The sequence below is a fragment of the Caretta caretta genome, chromosome 7 (genome assembly GCF_965140235.1).
Source record: "Caretta caretta isolate rCarCar2 chromosome 7, rCarCar1.hap1, whole genome shotgun sequence".
Classification (NCBI taxonomy): domain Eukaryota; kingdom Metazoa; phylum Chordata; order Testudines; family Cheloniidae; genus Caretta; species Caretta caretta.
This window is the reverse complement of record NC_134212.1, coordinates 96,321,308-96,341,849: the sequence shown is the minus strand read 5'-3', so window position 1 is coordinate 96,341,849 and position 20,542 is coordinate 96,321,308. Positions and strand designations below refer to the sequence as shown.

At 40.1% G+C, this 20,542-nt stretch overlaps 2 long non-coding RNA genes across 3 annotated transcripts in view; one reads left to right on the top strand and one right to left on the bottom strand.

Moving 5' to 3' along the window:
• The window catches only part of LOC125639993 (uncharacterized), a 69,352-nt gene that overhangs the window by 15,767 nt on the left and 33,043 nt on the right, over positions 1-20,542 (top strand). For both annotated transcript variants that reach the window (XR_012669399.1, XR_012669398.1), the window contains exon 2: positions 2,763-2,935. This is a non-coding gene — a long non-coding RNA (uncharacterized LOC125639993). The remainder of the gene's footprint in view (positions 1-2,762; positions 2,936-20,542) is intronic.
• On the bottom strand, positions 7,941-9,720 carry LOC142072816 (uncharacterized). The gene is made up of 2 exons (XR_012669397.1): positions 9,082-9,720; positions 7,941-8,442 (listed from the first exon to the last, which is right to left on the bottom strand). It is a non-coding gene; the product is annotated as an uncharacterized LOC142072816 (long non-coding RNA).

The window sequence follows — 20,542 nt, the reverse complement described above, 5'->3', positions numbered from 1 at the left end:
TTGTATCTTAGAGCTTAGCTGTAGACAATGGATCGTGCGGTGTGGTCTGGATGAAAGCTGGAGGCATGTAGTTAAGTATAGCGGTCAGTAGGTTTCCGGTATAGGGTGGTGGTTATGTGACCATCGCTTATTAGCACTGTAGTGTCCAGGAAGTGGATCTCTTGTGTGGACTGGTCCAGGCTGAGGTGGATGGTGGGATGGAAATTGTTGAAATCCTCTGTCCACATATCTATTCAGGGGACACCATCATAGGACCTAATCACATCAGCCTCACTATCAGAGGCTCGTTCACCTGCACATGAGAGACAAACACCTACAAGATCTCTATCAAGCGTTCTTACAACTACAATACCCACCTTTTGAAGTGAAGAAGATTGACAGAGCCAGAAGAGTAACCAGAAGTTACCTACTACAGGACAGGCCCAACAAAGAAAATAACAGAACGCCACTAGCTGTCACCTTCAGCCCCCAACTAAAACCTCTCCAACGCATCATCAAGGATCTACAACCTATCCTGAAGGACGACCCATCACTCTCACAGATCTTGGGAGACAGGCCAGTCCTTGCTTACAGACAGCCCCCCAACCTGAAGCAAATACTCACCAGCAACCACACACCACACAACAGAACCATTAACCCAGGAACTTATCCTTGCAACAAAGCCTGTTGCCAACTGTGTCCACATATCTATTCAGGGGACACCATCATTGGGCCTAATCACATCAGCCACACTATCAGAGGCTCGTTCACCTGTGCGTCTACCAATGTGATATATGCCAGCAATGCCCCTCTGCCGTGTACATTGATCAAACTGGACAGTCTCTACGTAAAAGAATAAATGGACACAAATCTGACGTCAGGAATCATAACATTCAAAAACCAGTCAGAGAACACTTCAATCTCTTTGGTCACTCGATTACAGACCTAAAAGTGCCAATTCTTCAACAAAAAAACTTCAGAAACAGACTCCAACGAGAGACTGCTGAATTGGAATTAATTTGCAAACTGGATACAATTAACTTAGGCTTGGGAGTGGATGGGTCATTACACAAAGTAAAACTATTTCCCCATGTTTATTCCCCCCCCGCCACACACACACACTGTTCCTCAGATGTTCTTGTTAACTGCTGGAAATGGCCCACCTTGATTATCACTACAAAAGGTTCCCCCCTCCCCTCCCCTTCCTCCCCCCCTTGCTGGTAATAGCTCACCTTACCTGATCGCTCTCCTTACAGTGTGTATGGTAACACCCATTGTTTCATGTTCTCTGTGTATATAAATCTCCCCACTGTATTTTCCACTGAATGCATCTGATGAAGTGAGCTGTAGCTCACGAAAGCTTATGCTCAAATAAATGTGTTTAGTCTCTAAGGTGCCACAAGTACTCCTTTTCTTTTAGCGGATACAGACTAACACGGCTGCTACTCTGAAACCTTCATTGTTTGTGAAAGCATCTTTTTTAAATTTAAAATATTTGACATTAAAATTAAACACTAAATTATATTTCTTAGCATTCTGTCTTGTAAATGGACTTGTCAAGCTTTGGTATCTGAGTTTGTTTGTTTGGGTTTTTTGGGGTTTTTTTGTTGTTGTTGAAATCCAGAAATATTCATGGAGCATCAAAAATTATGCTGCTAGGTTTTTTTCATGGTGTCAGCTGAATGTCCAAAGATCCAGATAATTTTGTAGCTATATATAATTACTGCTATATTATTTAGAATTGTTTGAATTTCAAAATATGGCAGGCACTATTTTAGTACTTTTTTTCTGTTTGGAAGATGGTTTGTGAAACAGTTTTGAGTTGTGAAATGTATTAATTATTCAAATGTGTGTTCTAAACAGCATAGGATGACCCTTTTCACCTTATAGGTTGCTCTTGAATTGATTACTTTGGTTATTTTGCTTTTTGTGGTGTATGATTGGTCATCACTTAAGTCATATGGACTTGTTTCTGCTCCCTGATTGGACTACTGAAGGTTTTTGTTTGTTTGTTTTTTAACATGCGCGAATAATACATAGCTAATGCTCTTGTTTGGACAAGAATATCCTGGGTCTCTGGCAGTTACGGACATTCATGTGGGTTGAGATTTGTTTGTTGTGGTCTGCAGGATCAGAGTAAGACTCTCCATTTTACTTAAGCCCCTGTATAGATTGTACAGAGGAAGATGAATGTTAGGGGAATATGTGGGCTGGAGAGAAGGCCGCAGTGGGGATGGCCCAGGTGACACAATCCTCAAGTGACTTGAGCAGACTGGCCGTGGCTGGTGTAGTAGCCTTGCACACTGGCCTTGGGTTGCGAGGTGGCATCTCTTCCACTTGCCTAGAGGCCAAATGCTTGAGCTCTGTGTGGAAGGAGTGGATTTCACCCACTGGTTTCCATCGGGCAGCATGTGGATGCAATGATTTGCTCACGTAGATCTGATTGCCAAATCGGGAATAAAGTTTGTAAAAAATACCGTGCAATAAAATATTCTATATAAATGTAAGCTAATAATAGGCATTCATGCATAGATCATAAAATATATTCCAATTAAACAAAAAAAGTATTAATAAAAGAATGTGGATTCATGGAACAAAGTTAGGTTTAGATGAGATGTAATGGCTTGGAAAATAGATTTTAATGTCTTCTTAATTACATACCTTAAAATGCTTTTACAGGGGAGCTTTGCACAAGTACACAGTGACATTAACTGCATTCCAGCAATTGTAATACAAAACATCAGTCCCAAACCTTGTTATGAATGACCTCTCTTTTCTTTTAGAAAGATAATGGTCTCATCGTGTCCCTGGTGCTGCAAAGAGAGAAACTCCATCTGTAAGAGGGAAAGTTGGATGAAAGATTAGCTGAAGGCCTTGAACTAGCAGACTCCACTAGTCTGCTTGATTTATTAAGGCAGAATTTATGATAATCTACAGTAAGAACAATCAAGTAAAAGTAAGTACAGTTACAAAATGGGAATATATGCAAGTCTTAACAATTAGGCTTAAGATGCCTGGCATTTCAGTGTCTGGTAACACCGAGTTGTATTTTGGTTTTACTGTGAAGATTGATACTGGTAAGACAGGAGGGGTCATGGTTCAAAACAAATATTTCAGTACTGTGTTTTCTAAACAAAATATAAATACAATCACCAGCAAAATGTAGAGCTCAGAATGAGCAAATTGCCCACATCACAAAGCAGTGTGTATGCACTTGACAGCAGGAACATTTCTGTCAGTCAGGGATCAAGTTTCCTTTTAAAGTTTTCAAGAGGGTTATTTATAAATAATGAGAAAAATGATTATGAAAAATACCTTTGTCATTTAAAGTAGGGGCCTATCTATTGAGAGACCATAGTTCAGATTTAACTCTGAATATGATTTTTGTTTATATATGCTTGACCTAGCATACATTTTATTGTAGTGTGGCAGCTTATGTTGTTCTTATGAGTTTCCATTTCTATATCTTCTTTCTGAAAAATGTCCCACAGAATGAGATTATGACTCAAACTGTGTTCATTCCTCATTGCTGTTACATCCACATTAGGTATCAAAACTAGGCCCCAATACTAATGTAATAATGTGGGGAAATCATGACCTGTTACTTTTTCATATTTTATTATGAAAAAGTATTCAAAAAATAAGATTATGTGCAAAATTCTAGAAACACCCTGGTTTGTAATCTTGAAACCCAATGCAAATTACTTTTTCTCCACAAAATTGTTTAACAGGACATAGAATCATAGAAGAATAGGACTGGAAGGGACCAGACATTCAAAACTTTGGGGTGTAAGGAAATCAAAGCTGAGTGTATAATTTATAGTGAATGATTTATTAGGTAAATTGAACATCTCTTGCTTTTGTGAATTGCAAGTAACTTACAATGTTTGAAAAATTGTTCATTATTTAGAATTGCATAGTTTCTATGAAAAATTATTGCTGTGTAGTTTTGACTGTGAGCAGTTGACTATGAGCGCTGGGCACCTGAAATTCAGGTTAATTGCTGGTTAACTTTTTACTTATGATTTTTCATATGCTATTGTTTCTGTTCATTTTATGAGGTCCTGATTCAGTGTTTAAAATTAAGCACCTGCTCACATGTTCTTTTGAATCGGGCTCTGAATGAGCATAATCTTTACAATTGGTTTTAGGAAAAGTGTAAGCAAAGAGAGCCATCTTGGGGAATCAATGGGATTACTCTTGTGAGCAGTGCTGAGCTGCCAAAATCTGAAGAACCAGTTCCTTCAGTCGCTCCTGGTCTTCGGCAGCACTTCAGCGGCACGTCCTTCACTAGCTCCAGGTCTTCGGTGGCACTGAGGGACGTGCCGCTGACCTGCTGCCGAAGACCTGGAGCGAGTGAGGGGCTTACCGCCGAAGACCTGGAGCGTCGCCTGGTGAGTAAAAAGGGATTCTCAAGGGGAGCCTCCCCAGCTGGGAGCTCAGGCAAGCCGGACAGGATGGTCCCATGGGCCAGAGTTTGCCCAACCCTTTAACAACTGGTTTTAAACCGACTTCTAAATTTAACAACCGGTTTGCGCGAACCGGTGCAAACCGGCTCCAGCTCATCACTGCTTGTGAGTAATGTCAAATGCATAAATAAAGATTTGCTGGATCTGGCTCATAGCTGTTTAAAAAATAGCAGCGTATAATCAAGATGAGTGCTGTTCACAAAGCATTGCTTCCACTTTTCTCCCCTTTACTTTCCCTTTTTGGATGGGAGGGGATGTAGGTGGGTAAAATGACATCTTTTGGCAAAGGGAATAAGAAACCTGACACTGATGGTTCCACCTGTTTAAGTACTACTCACAGGAGAGACCTGTGAGAATTGCCCCACCCCCAACCAAAAAGCAGCAGATTCCAGGGAGCAAGAGAGAAATACCTTGAGGACTGGTGATAAGAATTAGGGAGACTGGGCTGGGGGGAGGGGGAGAAGTAGGGGATAAAATAGACAAGAGGGAAAATAGGAAGAGAGCTGACAATTAACTGAGAGAAGAGAATAGAGAGGAAGTGCAGAAGGATGGGGAAAATCCTCCCTGATGTAAGCAACCCTTGTCAGTCACTGTGAGAGGAAAAAACTGACTGAAGAGGCCTGAGTCACCTCAGCTAGGACAGCCAAAATAGGAAATACATTGCAGCAGACTGATTCTAGCTAGGGTATTGGGGGGGGGGGGGGGGGGGGGCCCTGCTTCAACATAACCAAACCATAACTTTTGATTTATTTTTGTTTGTAGTAAACTTAAAATACAGGCGATTTTTTTTACTCCCTTGTTCCCCTCATGGACAAAACAGGAGTGAGTAATTGTTGATCATTTAGATCATTAGAGCAATTAGAGCTCCTTGACAAATTAGAGGAAGCTTTGGAAAGGGGGTTGTAGTGGAAGAAAATTTCCCCAGCTCTTTCTTCACCTAGTATATCCTGTATGACAGAGAGGCTTGTGCAAAGTGCTCTTTGGGATCGAGAGGCCCAAGAAAGAGTCTGATTATAGGGTTTACAGGGACAGGCATGTTCAGGCATGTTTCAGGAATTGGAGTTATGTAATAGAACAGTTTTTCCCTCTGTGCAGCTCAAGAGTGGTTCTTTCTGCTTCTTTCTTCCTTTTTCTTTTCTTCTGGGTTTAAGATAAAATCTTTGAATGGCTCTGATCTATGCTATCTGTTGCTTGGAGATTAATGATTCCACAGAGTACATGGTAATGCAGATGGAGATAATATACATTGCATGGCATCTTTAAACCCCAGTAACTGGCTGTGATGTAGGTGATCAGTGTCTTGTATCTATAGAAGTGGGCATCATAAAAATCTTTCCTTTCCCTAACAATTGCCCTTAAAAATGACAAATTAAATGAACTCTATGAGTGTAGTCTTGCAAAGGAATTTTGCTAAAGGCTTCCGCTTCATCTTTAAGTCAGGTCATTGTGCTAAAGTATTTCAGCACTCTGAACTCTGCAGTGCTGAAGCATAATAGGACAGTAAAAGACTTAATACTGAATTTCCTTTCCTTTGTATTTTTCAGTCACACCGTTAATATTGCCTTAATGTGTGTTTAAAAATTTGGCTAAGCAGCAGATGCCTCTATGCATGTTGTATTCCTCACATTCGTTTATCAGTTTCCCTTAATCCCAGTCTTTCTGGAGATGGGAGGAGGGGAGGGGTTCACTAAGAAGTTCTTGCACCCCTTCCCCCCCCATTTTTTTTTTAAGGCTGGGGATGGCTGAATTTTCTCATCCCCACCGCCCCTACTAATCCCAATAGAAGAGCCTCCATTTCACTTGGCAAAAACAGATTAGTTTAACTCTTGCACTAACTCTGTTAACAATGTTTTGTGTTTTTTCCTGTTGTTTTTTTAAATTAGGGTGACTTAGCTGGAGTAAAGTTTGAATTTAGTAATGTCATGAAGAGACAGGGAATTTTGCTGCAGCTTCTTGCACCTACCTCCTTCTCCAGCCACTACATTCTGCTCCTCCCTCTTCCTACTCAGGCCCCCACCCGGCAACGCAGTTAAGTATAGGAATATGTAATGGCTTGTAAAGGTTAATTTTGGCCACATGACTGGAATGCTAGTCAGTGATATTTGGAATGGTGGGAGTTAGACTGACACAAATGGAGGGATTTTCAAAACTGCCTAAATGACTTTCAATGAAACTTGTACTCCTAAGTCACTGAGGTGATTTTGAAAATTCCACCCTGTATTCTTAGATACCAGACCGTTTAATGATTTCATTAGCCTCAAAGGCCTGATCCTATGAGATGCTGAGCAGTCATAGCTTCCACTGACTCTGTGTTGGGAGTACTTGGCTTCTCTCAGGACTGGGCCCCTTACACTCTGCCTCTTATTTCCTAGCAGGATAAATGCCTTTCAAAAACGTCTTCTGTACTTTCCACAGTATGCATTTGATGAAGTGAGCTGTAGCTCACGAAAGCTTATGCTCAGATAAATTGGTTAGTCTCTAAGGTGCCACAAGTACTCCTTTTCTTTTTGCAAACACAGACTAACGCAGCTGTTACTCTGAAACCTTTCAATAGACATGTATGAATAAACTGAACTCCTCTGCATTGGTGACCCCATAAAATAGTCAGTGAGAGAAGCATGTTCATTTTTTGCTGCAGGGAGTGCATTACATTGGTTTCTTGATTTTCAAGCTATTACAAAAATCTCAGCTGTTTAATTTGCTTTTTTTGGAAAGCTGTTGATCTGAATTTCAAAAGAAAAGAGAGACCATTCCTGGTTTTGGCCCCAAGGTTTGGATTTCTCTCCCTGTTCACATGCATCTCAGTGCTTCACACTCCACCTTTAATCTTCTCCCTTTAATCTTCTCCCCCCTTACAAACATTTTTTGTATGACTGCTTTTGGTCCCTCCCACCACACTTTTGTCTCTATATCCTTTAATGGGCTAACAGTTCCCACCTCCCCATGTCTGATTCATTTTGACTTTTAAGATGGTGTTCATTTAAACTATGGGTTTAATTGTATTTTGTGTGTGTGGTTTTAATCATATTGTACATGTGTCTCTGAGCACCCTGGTGGGATGCACTTTGAATATAAAAATATACAATAGTTCTTGCATGAGGGAGCTTTCTACAAGCATCATACTAATTCCATAGTCTATTTAATTGCATTTTTATATTTTGATTTCTAATATAAAACCTCCCCAGGATTTGAGTAGCCCATAAGTTGTCTGGAGTTTCCCCTCTTGGCAACAAGATTGTTTGTTTTTATTTTCATTTGTTTTGCATTCCAGATTTGTTTTCCCTTTTGTTCTTTAATGGTGGTGATGCATTTTAGTTTAATTAAAGTGTTATGAAAAACACAATTCAATTATTTTATTCCATTCAAACATCCTTCAAGCATCTTGCAAATAGTTAAGAAAATGCATTGTTACTAAAATAATATTGTTTAAATTACCTCTGACTCTCCCCTCCACCCAGCCTCAATATGAAATAAAGGAATAATACACAGAGCTATGGGTAGAATATTTTTATTACCCTTTAATATATGGAAAAGAATGACTCATAAGTAAAATGAAAGTTCTCCAAAACTCTACATGCTAAAGGCAATAGAAAATATGGCCTTTTATCTCTATACTGACTTAGTTTAAGTATTAGTTTAAATTAGCCTGTATTGTGTGGCATAATAACAGTACATGTTAGAAATTGAATGCCATATAATATGACATGGTCCCGTTTTATATAAACATGTAGCAACAAACAAAGTAGTGTTATTAGAATTTGTGATACAGTATTAGGCAAACTTCTGATTTATGATTAAAATATTAGATTTCCATTTCACTTGTAGTATATATCATTCAAATTTATTTCATTTTCTATGAACCCTTTTTCCAGAAAACACATATCTGTATCAAGACTAAATAAAATTAAACGGACATAAAAGCACTGCAATTAATGGCTATTTTCCTACTGAGTGAAAAATTGGAGTCAGGTTACAGGTCGTGCTTCCCAAATACCTGTGGATGAAACAAAGGAAAAAGTGAGTTTTATCTTTCTTTACTTGTTTCAGACTAATGGCCTGATCCTGCAAGATGACTTCAGTGGGAGCTGTGTGTTCTCAGCACCATACAAGAGGCACTGGGCATTTTGCAGGATCGGACCCTAAGAACCCTGTGATCCTTATTCCCATGAGTAGTCCCATTAAAGACCACCAGCATTCGTAACAGCGGCATGACTGGTCCTATGGGCCTGATCCAGGGTTCATTGAACTCAATAAAAAGAATCTCACTGATTTCAGTAGGCTCTGGATTGGACCCAAAGTGCCCACTTTTGCAGTCTTATTCCGGTAAAACTCCCATTAATTTAATGGTAGCTTTGCTTGAGTAAGGATTACAGGAGTGAGCCCTAAGCAATGCATTTCTTTAAGAAGGAACCTCTAACAGATTCATATTGATTCTTGTATTTGAATAAATGGAGTGTGCTAAATATTGTTACTCCCATGACAAGAAATTAAAATAAATGTATTAACATGAGATAAACATTCAGCTATAGTAATTGAGTAAATATTATGTAAATTCCTAAAAATTACTATTAATAAGCATTTTTCTACCCTTAGAATTTCACAATTAACCTGTTTGTTTATACCAGGTACTTACTATGCTTTCATTTTTTTCCCCCACATGCCTCCCAATGATGCTTTGTAGAATGAGTGAGTGGTGGAGTACCTCAGTCGCCCCATTTTCCCATGCCCTATGCCTCTTTAGTTCCAATTCTCAAAGAAGTATATGCATAGGAAAAAGGAACAACGAGCAGAATCAAAAGAAATCCAACAGTTGGCAAGGAAACCTAAAGTGTAAACATATATGTTAATGAGAATAGAAATCAGTAATTACCCTTGAAACAGTATCTATTTTCTTGAAATATCCCCCAATGGATACAGGTTAGAATAGTGAGTTATGACTAAATATATCAAGCATCAATATAGTTTTAACAGTATTCAGTATATAGAAAATTAATCAATTTAAGTTAGCTATCTTTAAAAACAAATAGGATGTGGAGTCTGCAGAAGGAAAAAGTCAATAACAATAATTTATCCACAAATCATCTAAAGATGAATGTCAGGTAATTAACAAGATAACATTCTGATTAGCATGAAATCAAAATTATTGCACAATGCCAAAGTTTTTTTTTATATAAAACCATTAGATCAGTATCACAAACGTAAGAGAGTTAGAAAAAACATTTTATGTAAACTGCAAAGTACTGTAAAGCCTTCTCTGCAAACAACAAATAAGACTTACCTGATTAGCCATCTGAAGCTCTGCCTGCATCAGCTTCTTTTTCATCAGCATTTATGCTTTGCTCAAGACCTTGAAGAAGTATGGACAATACAGAGTAGCTGTTTTCATAAGTGATAATCAGCTTGCCCCTTGCCAAGGACTCTGGTGCACCTGCAGGTTGGGTGCACAAAAGCATTGCTCAGTAAAAGTGCTGAAAACTTGGAAAGGATCACTTATGGGCCAGGGGAGGTATGTAAGGGAGTGCAACTGACAAAAGGAATGATTAGAAGTGATGGCCTGAAATGTGCAGTGAGGATGAGAAGTTATCGCTTGTTTTTTCTTTCACATACGTCAATGGCTTGGAAAATGTAAACCTGGGAGAGAACTTCTCGTTCTGGAAAGTTGCACTATATTTTTTCCCCTTGTGCTTTTTTTTTTTCTTTCTTTTAAATCTCTATCAATGTCCTTCACTGCAAACATGGCTTTAGTGAGGAGATATCAAGGTCTGTGTACAAGGCTTTTCCCTGCTTATCCAGGCACCAGGGAGGCTCCCCTACTGGGTACCAAGGCTGAGAATTCTCTTTCACCATATTTAATCCTTATTGCTAACAAATGCTTTAACCATTTGTTTTCTAGCTGCTGCTTTTCCTTCAGCATGTTCCAACACTTCCTTGATCTTTTTACTCCATCAATTCTTTCCTAAATGTGCCATATTATGTACATATGATGAAATAGATCTTCTTGCAGTTAGAGGAAGGCTGAGTGAACTCATTCAAAATGGATCAGAATGCCACAGCATCTGCAATTTTCCTCACATACGTAGTAACCACAGTACTAATTGTTATGTACTGCTGAGGGTTGACTGTTGTAGTTCATGGAGAGGCACTGTTTCAGCTGCTGAGGATTTGTCTGTGTTCATAAGCGTGGGATTTTTCACTAGTGCACATGAATAACAATTCAGATGAAAGGTCCACAGTGAAGTCAATGGATCTGCTCACTTGAGTAGAGTTATTCATGTGCCTAAGTGTTTGCAGGATCAGGACCTTAATGTTGCAATTTATAAAGGATACTGGATGCTTGTGTAATCCACACACCTCCTGGCTGTGGTGTTCTGTCCCCTCCAGCGGCACCAAGATGACTTAGAGACAGAAAGTTAAATGAGTCCGCTCTACAGCCTTAACTAAGAGCCAGTTTGTTTTTAGCTCATGCTGTAGATGCTCATGCACTAAGCTCCAGAGGTCACAGGTTCAATTCCACCCGCCGATGAACAGGGTCTGTGGGCGTAACACTTCTATATCAGGGAAGTACCTGATGCACCTAACCTAAAGCTCTTCTCTTTGGATCAGATTCTGTAATTTTTGCTCAAACAAAGCTCCCATTACTTCAGTTGCAAAGCACTAGGTCCTTTGTTAGTGTGTTTTGCTTAGGAAGAGAAATATGCTTTCCAATTTGGAAGCAATTTTTTTAGCATGAGCCACTCATACAAGTCAGAATGACTATTTTTTTTTCAACCTCAGAAATATTAAAAAGTCCCAACCTTTTGTGATCTCTGGGCTCAGTTGCTGAACAGCACTCTGGCTGAGCTTTCCCTTGAAAGCTACACATAGGCTGCAGCTAGTGCAGCATAACTTTCTAATGTCTCTAAGGACTAATTATGCCAGTGCTTTATGAGCAGCTTAGTGATCTCTAGTTCGGTGAGTGCACTTCAAAGTCCTACAAAGCCACATGCATGTACTTAACTTCATGCACACAAGTAGACCTGTAAGGTTAAGCATGTGCATAAGTCTTTGTAGTATCATAGCCTAAAGCTGTTGTTTAAAAACAAAAAACCTATTATCTAGGATCCGTGTATCTGCAGGAATGTTTGCTGTTCTAACTCCCAGCATGGCACCTAAAGTCAGTGAGGCTAGAATTGCTGCTGATCCCATGATATATTCTCCAGAGGGCAGAAGGCAGAGCACATACAGCTTTGGATTGCTCATCTCAGCTTTATGCCAGAGCTCATCTGTGAGCTGAGGTCCTTCATGGCATGAAGGAAGACACTTTTATTTCACTTCTGGTGTGTGTGTTAAGGGTTTATTTATGGGTGTAGGGACATTTTTTGCTTGGGAAGTGTGTTTTATTTTTATTATGACATGCTTTGCACTGTCCTACTATAGATTTTGTCTGAAACCACATTGCCATTTAACCCTTGTAGTTTTAAGGTGTTTTGGAGGGTTATCAGCATGAGCGCACATAAATACAATATTGTTATGAGGGAAAAGATGCTTTTTCGTTTGTTTGTTTTCCAAATCCATGTTGAATGTTGCTGTGCTGTAGGGTTACCATACGTCCGTATTTTCCCGGACCTGTCCGGCTTTTTGATTCTTAAATCTCTGTCTGGGAAGAATTTTTAAATATCTAAAAACGTCCAGGATTTTGCCATTATTATTTTTCCCCAAAGAAGAGTTGATCATTCAAGAAAGAGAGTGAATGTTGATCACTCGAGAGAGTGCCCGCTTTTTCCCCCTAGCTCCCAGCACTTGCGCTGCAAAACAGCTGTTTCGCGTGGCTGGGTGGGGGCGGGGGAACGTAACGCACTCAGGGGAGGAGGTGGGTCCGGGGCAGGGATTTGGGGAAGGGGTCCTATGGGGTGGGGAGGAGGCAGAGTTGGGGTGGGGACTTTGGGGAAGGGATTGGAATGGGGGTGGAGTTGGGGCGGGGCAGAGGGGGCAAACAAATCCCCCCTCCCCCGTGGAGTGTGTTTTTTTTTTTGAATGTTCAAATATGGTAACCCTACTGTGCAGCTTTCCAAATAGTTTGTGAGATATAGAGACGTTCATCGCTAGGTCACTGGTTCTAGCTTCAGGAAATACTGCACAATCATGAGTGCAGGTAACAATTTCTAACACAAGTACATGGATGGATTGTGCTTTGAGGGTATGGAGGGCTGACACAAAGCCCTCGGCACCACATAAGGCCTGCTGTGGGGTTGTGCTGGTGAGGAATAGGCAAACTGTCTATGATGCATCCGATGAAGTGAGCTGTAGCTCACGAAAGCCTATGCTCAAATAAATTGGTTAGTCTCTAAGGTGCCACAAGTACTCCTTTTCTTTTTGCGAATACAGACTAACACGGCTGTTACTCTGAAACCTATGATGTGACTGTTTCCTGTACGCCTTGAAGGGGAATTCCATGCCCATTTCAATAAGCTGGTGCATAGGGGATATTGTAGGTTGGGCTGGGGCAATACTGTGGGATCTGGAGTTACACAGACCTAATAACTCTGCATGGAGGGTGTAGAACAGCAATGCCCATTATTCCACCTATATTCTAGAACAGCGGCTTGTGAAGTGTCTGCTTTGCAGAACAACATTTTCCCTGGGCCTTATTGAATGTGTGAATCCTATCTCCCTCAGTCCCCATGGAGATCATCTTACATAGCCCAATGACTAGGGGGTTCGCTGAGCAGGAGGGTACATTTCACCTTAATGAAACTATCCTTTATAAATGACCTGTACTGCCTTATTTATCAAGAGATTATTCAGTAGCCTACCGTATTCTCAAACTGGTAGGCTCATGATAAATTCCAATCTAATCTCCAACATTATCTTTGAATAGTCCTATGTTCTAAATAGCTGCGAATGGGGAACAGCAATTATTCCCTAGTTAATATGTGAACCCTCCCTTTTGATGTTGCCTGAGAGCAATTGTTAAATGTATTTATTTGCAATGCATCCAAATGCCATCAATGTGTGGATTAGTGCTGGCTATCTTAAATATTTGGAGGTGCATAAAACCGAAGAGATTGGATTTCCAAAAATGGATACTGAGTCAGATCCTGCTCCCATTGAAGTCAATGGCCAAACACCCATTGACTTCAGTGGAAGTAGGATTGGGCCCCATATGTCCAAACTGGGTCAGAGGTTGAACCTCCGATTATCAAGGAGGCACTTTGGAAACCCTATAGGTCTTCTCCAACTCCACTGTCTGTCATTCTGTGTGGTATGTACTGTGGAGCACACATTATTTTTAGCTAGAAGTGAGTCAGTTTGCTGCTGAAAAAGGTTGGCTAAGGTGACTTTATTTATTTATTTATTTTATTTTTAAAGAGAACTTTTTGGTTTTCCAGTTATTGGAAATAAAAATAGGATCATTATACAGGACTTGTGTTGAATCTGCCAAGGCTAATGAACCTGGCAAGTTCAGCTTAAAAATTGTAGAATTCTTTATACATTTCATTTTACTCCCCAGAGATGATCTCTTGATTGCAAGTATTAATGTTCTCTGTGTGACTAATTTACAGGCCAGTAACAATGTATATAACAAGGGAGCTTGTGGGAGAAAAAGCTTGCCACCGGTTTAAAGGGGCAGTTGAGGATGGCTGTCCAAACTAAGCATATATTTAATTGTGTCCTTCTGTCAGTCCCTTTGAGCTTCTAACCATTTGACCAGCCCTTTTTTAATGTTAACCAGATAAATAGCTCTATTCTGGGTTGCCTATCTAAAACAAACACTTGTGCCCTGTCCCTCCATGCATGGATATTCATGAACAGCTGCAGCAAAGAGAGGGAGTGCTCACAGGGAAATAACTCTTGCAGCTGATATAGACCATCTGGACTGATCCTCCACCAACGACATGATTTATAGGGGTTGAAGCCATAACTGTGGTTGGGATATGATTCAATGTGGCCAGGAGGGCAGCTGGAGGAGGGTAATCAGGCTGGAGGTGTAGTTCTTAGAAACTGGGAATCAAGCAGCAGTTGGGGTGCTTGGGTCAATATTTGATTTATAGACCCTGAGAGGAGGCAGCTGAGAAAATCAGGTAGGGGCCAGGTTTCTAGAATATTTTTCAGAAAATTCCATCTTGTAAAGAGCATGTGGTCAGGCATTGTGCTTCTCTAATGAATATCCCTAATACAGTCTTGACACAGTGGTGATATCAGAGTTTCTAGTGTCCCACATGAGATTAGATTAAGGGTCCCAGCTGAGTTAAAGGCCCTGGAGAGTGTTCACCCATGAGTGCCCTTTCCATGTTGGTGCCCAGGTGAAGGAGGATAATGGAGCAGCTTGTTCCTTTAAAAGGTATATGAACATCCTCCTCTGATGTTTTGCACTCCTGGGCTCCTTTTCTGAGTGCTCACTGAAGAGGACTATTAACAGAAAAGAGGTATCTGAATGCCCCGCAGTGGATGCAGTTGCATCATACAATGTCCCTCTTCTCTGTCATATTCCTTTTTCTTTCCCTAAATATGTAATGGAATGAATTACCATTCCTCTTAATTCAGGTGTGTTTCTGAGAGGGATTGAAAATGTTATTAGAATGATCTCTTATTGATCTTTTCTCTTTGATGCTAGTCTTTACATTGACTAACTTAACATCTGTTAAAAGCAGTGTTGCTTGTCTACGCTGGACTTTTAAATTGTGTTAGCTAATACATGCAAATATTACAACTTGAAAGCAATAGTCATTCTCCATCCCTCTGCTGCCTTCAACAGGATGGTTCACCCTTCCTCCTTGGGCATCCAAAATTCTGTCCTTTCCTCGTTCTCCTCCTCCTTGCGGGATCACACTTTCAGCATTACCTTCAGTGGTTCCTCTCCCTCTTTCTGTAGGTGTCCCTCAGTGTTCTGTTCTTGGTCCCTCCTTTTCTTCCCCTAAATTTATTTCCTTTGTGAGTTGTTTCTTTGTGTTTTCAGTTATGTATATGCTGACAATTCTCAAAACTACAATATATGATGCCTCCGTACACACCCTAACTCCATATTTATATGGCCATTGTAAATCAGTGTTGTACCCATGTACACTCTTTCAGATCTGGTCATATATATTATTTTCTTATAGAACCATTGATTTACATTGAACTTTATGAACACAACAGACCTAGGTGGGGGAGGGGGGGAGGCATGAAAAACAAATCATCTAATTAAAATTGTTTAGGTTTGCCTTGATGCTCATAGGCTCCAGTTGTATTGTTCAGCTTAGATTGTAAACACCCTGTGGCAGGAACTTTTTGTCGCTTTTTATTTCCATCTGGCAACATTCTGCCAAGTACTTAAACAGAGGCTTAATTTTTTAAGAATAAGTCCCACTGAAGTCATTGGGGTTACTTACATGCTTATGCCGGTGCACAGGGACTTTGCTAGATTAGGATCTCTGAGAATTTATGCCGTGAAAAATGCATTGAATGAAAAAGGATTTATATTTGTATTATTTCTGAAAAAAGCATGTAATAATACCAGTGTATTTGCATAAAAATTGTCCATGTTTTAAAAACAAGGCGGAGTAGGAAGTTCACCTTACAAGTTGGTTCTGATAACGGTTACAAGACACACAGTTTTCCCACTCTTCTTTCCTATTAGATTGTCTTAAATTGCAGCTACACAAAATGTACCCAAATATTTGAAACATAAACAGAAAAATATGCCAGTGACATAAATGCTGATGGTCTAAAGGTCTGGAAGAAGAGTCAGTGTGTTGTGTATCTGAAATAACAAAGCTGGCAAACATTTTAAGTGTGAAAAGAATGCAAGATAAAGCGGGTGTCCTTCAAGTCTGTATCTTTCTCGACCAAACAGGGTGAACAAAGTTGACTGTGTGCAAGCTGCAGGAAGCAGCTTGTAACAAAGTGAATTGGAATGAACAAATATGCAGGGGCCTGATTCAAAGTCCGTTTTAGTCATAGAAAGAGTCCTATTGACTACAATCGACTTCAGATCAGGTCCCAAACCCTTATTACATTTGTTAATTTTCCACCATTAGTGAGAGAATGCATGTTGCTGTACCCATGTTTTACATAACATAATTCAACAGTAAGCAATTAGTACAAATTCAACATAGCTACAAGATTTGATGTCCTAAAACATTAATTACAAGGCAAATTAGCACCTCTGTTCGGTTTTATACAATGCCTGTCACGGTGGAATCTAAGCATTGCACAAAAACTAAAGAGCATAAATGGCCAGAAGAAAAGGGTGGATTTCTCTGTTTCTCTTTGCAAGTGAGTGGAGCTTTCTATTAAAGGCCATCTACTCTGGTATATGTTTTTATTTGAAAGGGGTGTTTTTACTAAACACACCCAGCTTGGGCTTAGTCTAATCTCTTCTGGCAAAAATCCCCATAGCTAATCCCAGTGCTCAGTAGTAGGAAATTGTTCTATGCAGGAGCTGGGTCCCTGTGGAGCATAGTTGTCTTGAGGGATGCAGATGATAAGGTCTGGGGGGTACTTATCATAGAACTGGAAGGGATCTCGAGAGGTCATCTAGTCCAGTCCCCTGCACTCAAGGCAGGACTAAGTATTATCTAGACTATCCCTATGTCTCAGCCTATTAAATACCTTGAAGATTATCTAAAGGAGAACAGGGAAGAAATTAGGCCCCAATCCTGCAAACACCTAAGGCTTAACTCCACAGTGAAGACAACCTGGGCTGTTACTTGGGAGTCAGCCTTCACCCTGCTCCCATCCACCCAGGCAAACCACTCATCCCAGAACAGGCCAGCTAACCCAGGTATCAGCTAAATCCTGAGTGCCGCTTACACTTGAGCTGGTAACCTGTCCATTTTGCAGCAAAGGCTTAGTTTAAAGCACTTGAGAGCTGATAGTCCTCCATTGTCTTCCCCCAGTTCCTCCCATTGCCCAGAAGGACAAATGAGTTCTCCTACAATTCACTGTGAAAGAATCATAGAGCAGCTCTGTTTACTGCAGTGCTAAGGCCCACAGGATATGGTCCCAGGTAGACGAGTGACTACAGCTTCAGTGTGGATGCACTGGAGTCTGACTTTGGAGTGTTACTGCTCTCACTTGAGAGAGGCCAATCTTGGTGCTCGCAGCCAAGTGCCAATTCCCCAGACTAACTCAGTAGTGAAGACCCTTACATATATGTAACTTTAAACTTGAGTAGTCCCGTGACTTCAATGAGACTACTCACATGTTTAAATCTGTAAGTATTTGCCAGATTGGAGCCTTATATTGCAGCTCTTTAAAAAGGTACATGTGTAATCAATTAACTTATTTAGCACATACCTTTCATTTTGGCTGGAAGTTTCAAGTTACTCTGTACTGGGATTCATGACCTGAACATGACCATGGTGGCAGGGGGCGGCGGGGAGGTCCCAAGTGTCCAGAATTAAAGCTCACAGTCCAAGTTTATGGAAATATTTAAAGACTGAAACTTCTACGGGCAGACCCTCAGCTGGTATAAATTGTCATGACTCTGATGAATTCAGTGGAGCTCTGGCAATTTGCAACAGGTGAGGATCTGTACCCTTGTATCTTAATATAACGAGTTGTCAAGGATGGACCAATTCCTCACTCCGTCCTTGACCAGGCAAAACCCTGATTAATTTCAAACAAGACTTTTGTTTCATTATAGATTGAGTAAGGACTAGCAGGTGTTGGTTACATAGTACCATTATTGGTCGGCAAATTTTAAAAAAGGGACAGATTAGATGTGGTTGAGAAATATATAGATTCTAATGAAAACTATCAGAACCACTTTGTCAGCCTATCTTTAGACTTTCTCACAACATTTCTGGCACGTCAGGTTTCCTATCCATCTGGAAATAGATGGAGAATACATTCCCCCCCCCACCAATGGTATTTTGGCCCTCTTAATTGAACTCCAGGACAGACAGACCTGGCAAGTGTGGATGTGTGTGGAAAATGAAAAATATTGGGAACATTGTAGTTAATCATTTCATAACCTTCCAGAAAGATTCCCTTTGAGCTTATACCTAAAAATGAATAACATTTTGGGAGCCAGGGTTTCCATATTTTTTTATGTACTGATTTTCTAAATCCTTAATAAGCACAAACAAATTCCTGCACTTCAAAGATCAGTCAGAAGAAAATGTGTTCAACAAGCCAAAAGTCCCAAACAAATCTTTGGCATCTGAATACTATGAGAACTTCAAAGGCCTGTCCATATCTGTGTTAGAGGCCAGATCCCCAACTGGTGTAAATCAGCAAACCTCGTCTGGCTTCACTGTGGCTATGCTGATCTATAGCAGCTGAGGATCCGCCCCTACAACTTTCAAACTGTGTTGAGGAAAGAACCACTTTTGAACTGTGCTATTCATGGCTTAAATGTATTCTACAGATTTTTAGAACTGTTTGGCAATTTGTGCAAATCCTGATAGTGGGTATTTCCAACGTGGGTTTGTCAATAGGGCTTTACAAAGCTGTTGCCTACAGTAAACAAGGTGGTTGAGGTAATGTCTTTTATTGGACCAACTTTATTGGAAGTTGGTCCAGTAAAATATACTGCCTCACCCACCTTGTCTCTCTAATATCCTGGGACCGACACAGCTACGACTACATTGCCGACAGTAGGCCTTTTTAGAAAAAAAATCTCATAAATGCTAAATCAGATCCACTTATCTTTTGTTAACAGTTAAATAGGCTGGGTGCAGACTCCAGATGAAAATTGTGTAGCTGCCACAAACTGGCATGACTTCCTGCAGCATAGCTCACTGCTATCCTCATCCTCGTGGTTTTCTTTATGGTTTTCCTCTGCATTAATGGTAAAATTATTATTATCATAGAGGTAAATTCTGTGTCATACTCCATGAATGGACTCACTGATTTTAATAGGCGCGTTTGGAGTAAAGTAATACTTAGCATGAATACTGGTGGCAGAATTTGGCCCTTTGTTATTTCTCTGTTCTTGAGCACTAGCAGTTTCTATCCTAAGAAGTTTACAGATCCTCAGTGGGTATATATTTGCAAACCTCCTTGACGTCATTGGAGCTACACCTATTTGCAGCTGCTGAGAGTCGGGCCTTAAAGTCCCAATCCTGTAAAAAAATTATATATGCTTGACATTTTAAAAGAGAATAGTCTGTCTATTTCAATGAATAATCTGTTGATTTCAATGGGATTACTCACATGAGTAAAGCTAAGAATTGCTTTTTTTTTTTTTTTTTTGGCTAGATAAAGTCTGTAAATGAAACTTGCTGGTTTATTCTGTGTCAACAGACATCAATATATCACCCAAGGAGAATTTTCTTCAACCCTCTTTATATGGCCGTTACTTCAGCTGAACATTTTTGATCAATGGCTTATGCAAAACTACTTAACATTTCTGACTACTTCAGTTGTCAGAAATGTTAATAGTTCTACCTAGAATACTACTACCTGAAGAGATATTTAAGATATTACTCTTCACAACAATCTGACTAGGTTGATGAAGTAACCTCCAGGTTTCCGACAAGTGATCTTTCTTTGAAATGTTACAGTTACCTTTAGAAATACTGTAGACAGAAAAAATCCAAACTGGTGGCCTTGAAGAGAGATGAAAAGTTCACATAGTGTTGGTACATGATACTGATATCAAACAAGCTGAGAAAGAAATCAATAAGGAGACAGAATTATCTTCTGACTTTGCAAGAGGGAGTGACAGCAAAATTAACCTTGAGCAATGTTTTTGGAGAATATTATAGTGAAAACAGTGACACAATGTTAGAGTTTTATGGATATGGAGAGGCCAAGAGTTTTTAACTCATTGTGGGTGTCTGCCTTTCACATACTGCACTTTTATAGCATGATACTGCAGTTTTTGAAATGCAAAAGCTTCCCATTTTCTATAGCCTGGACACTGTGTTTAAAATTTCAGGGACAAGTACCATGCCACATAAGTTTTGTCTGTGAATACTGGGTTGGTCACCCTCCTTTTGAAAATCAGGCCTTTTTAAGGTGTCTCAAATTGGGCACCCTAAACATGAGGGGTCCCAAATCACTGGTCACATTCTAAACTGCCACTTTTTTCCTCCTGTGCCACCCAGAGCCGTACCAGGTTTACAATGTCACCAGTGGTGCTGTTGTGCCAGGCCCACGCTTAGAAGGGGCTCATAACGACT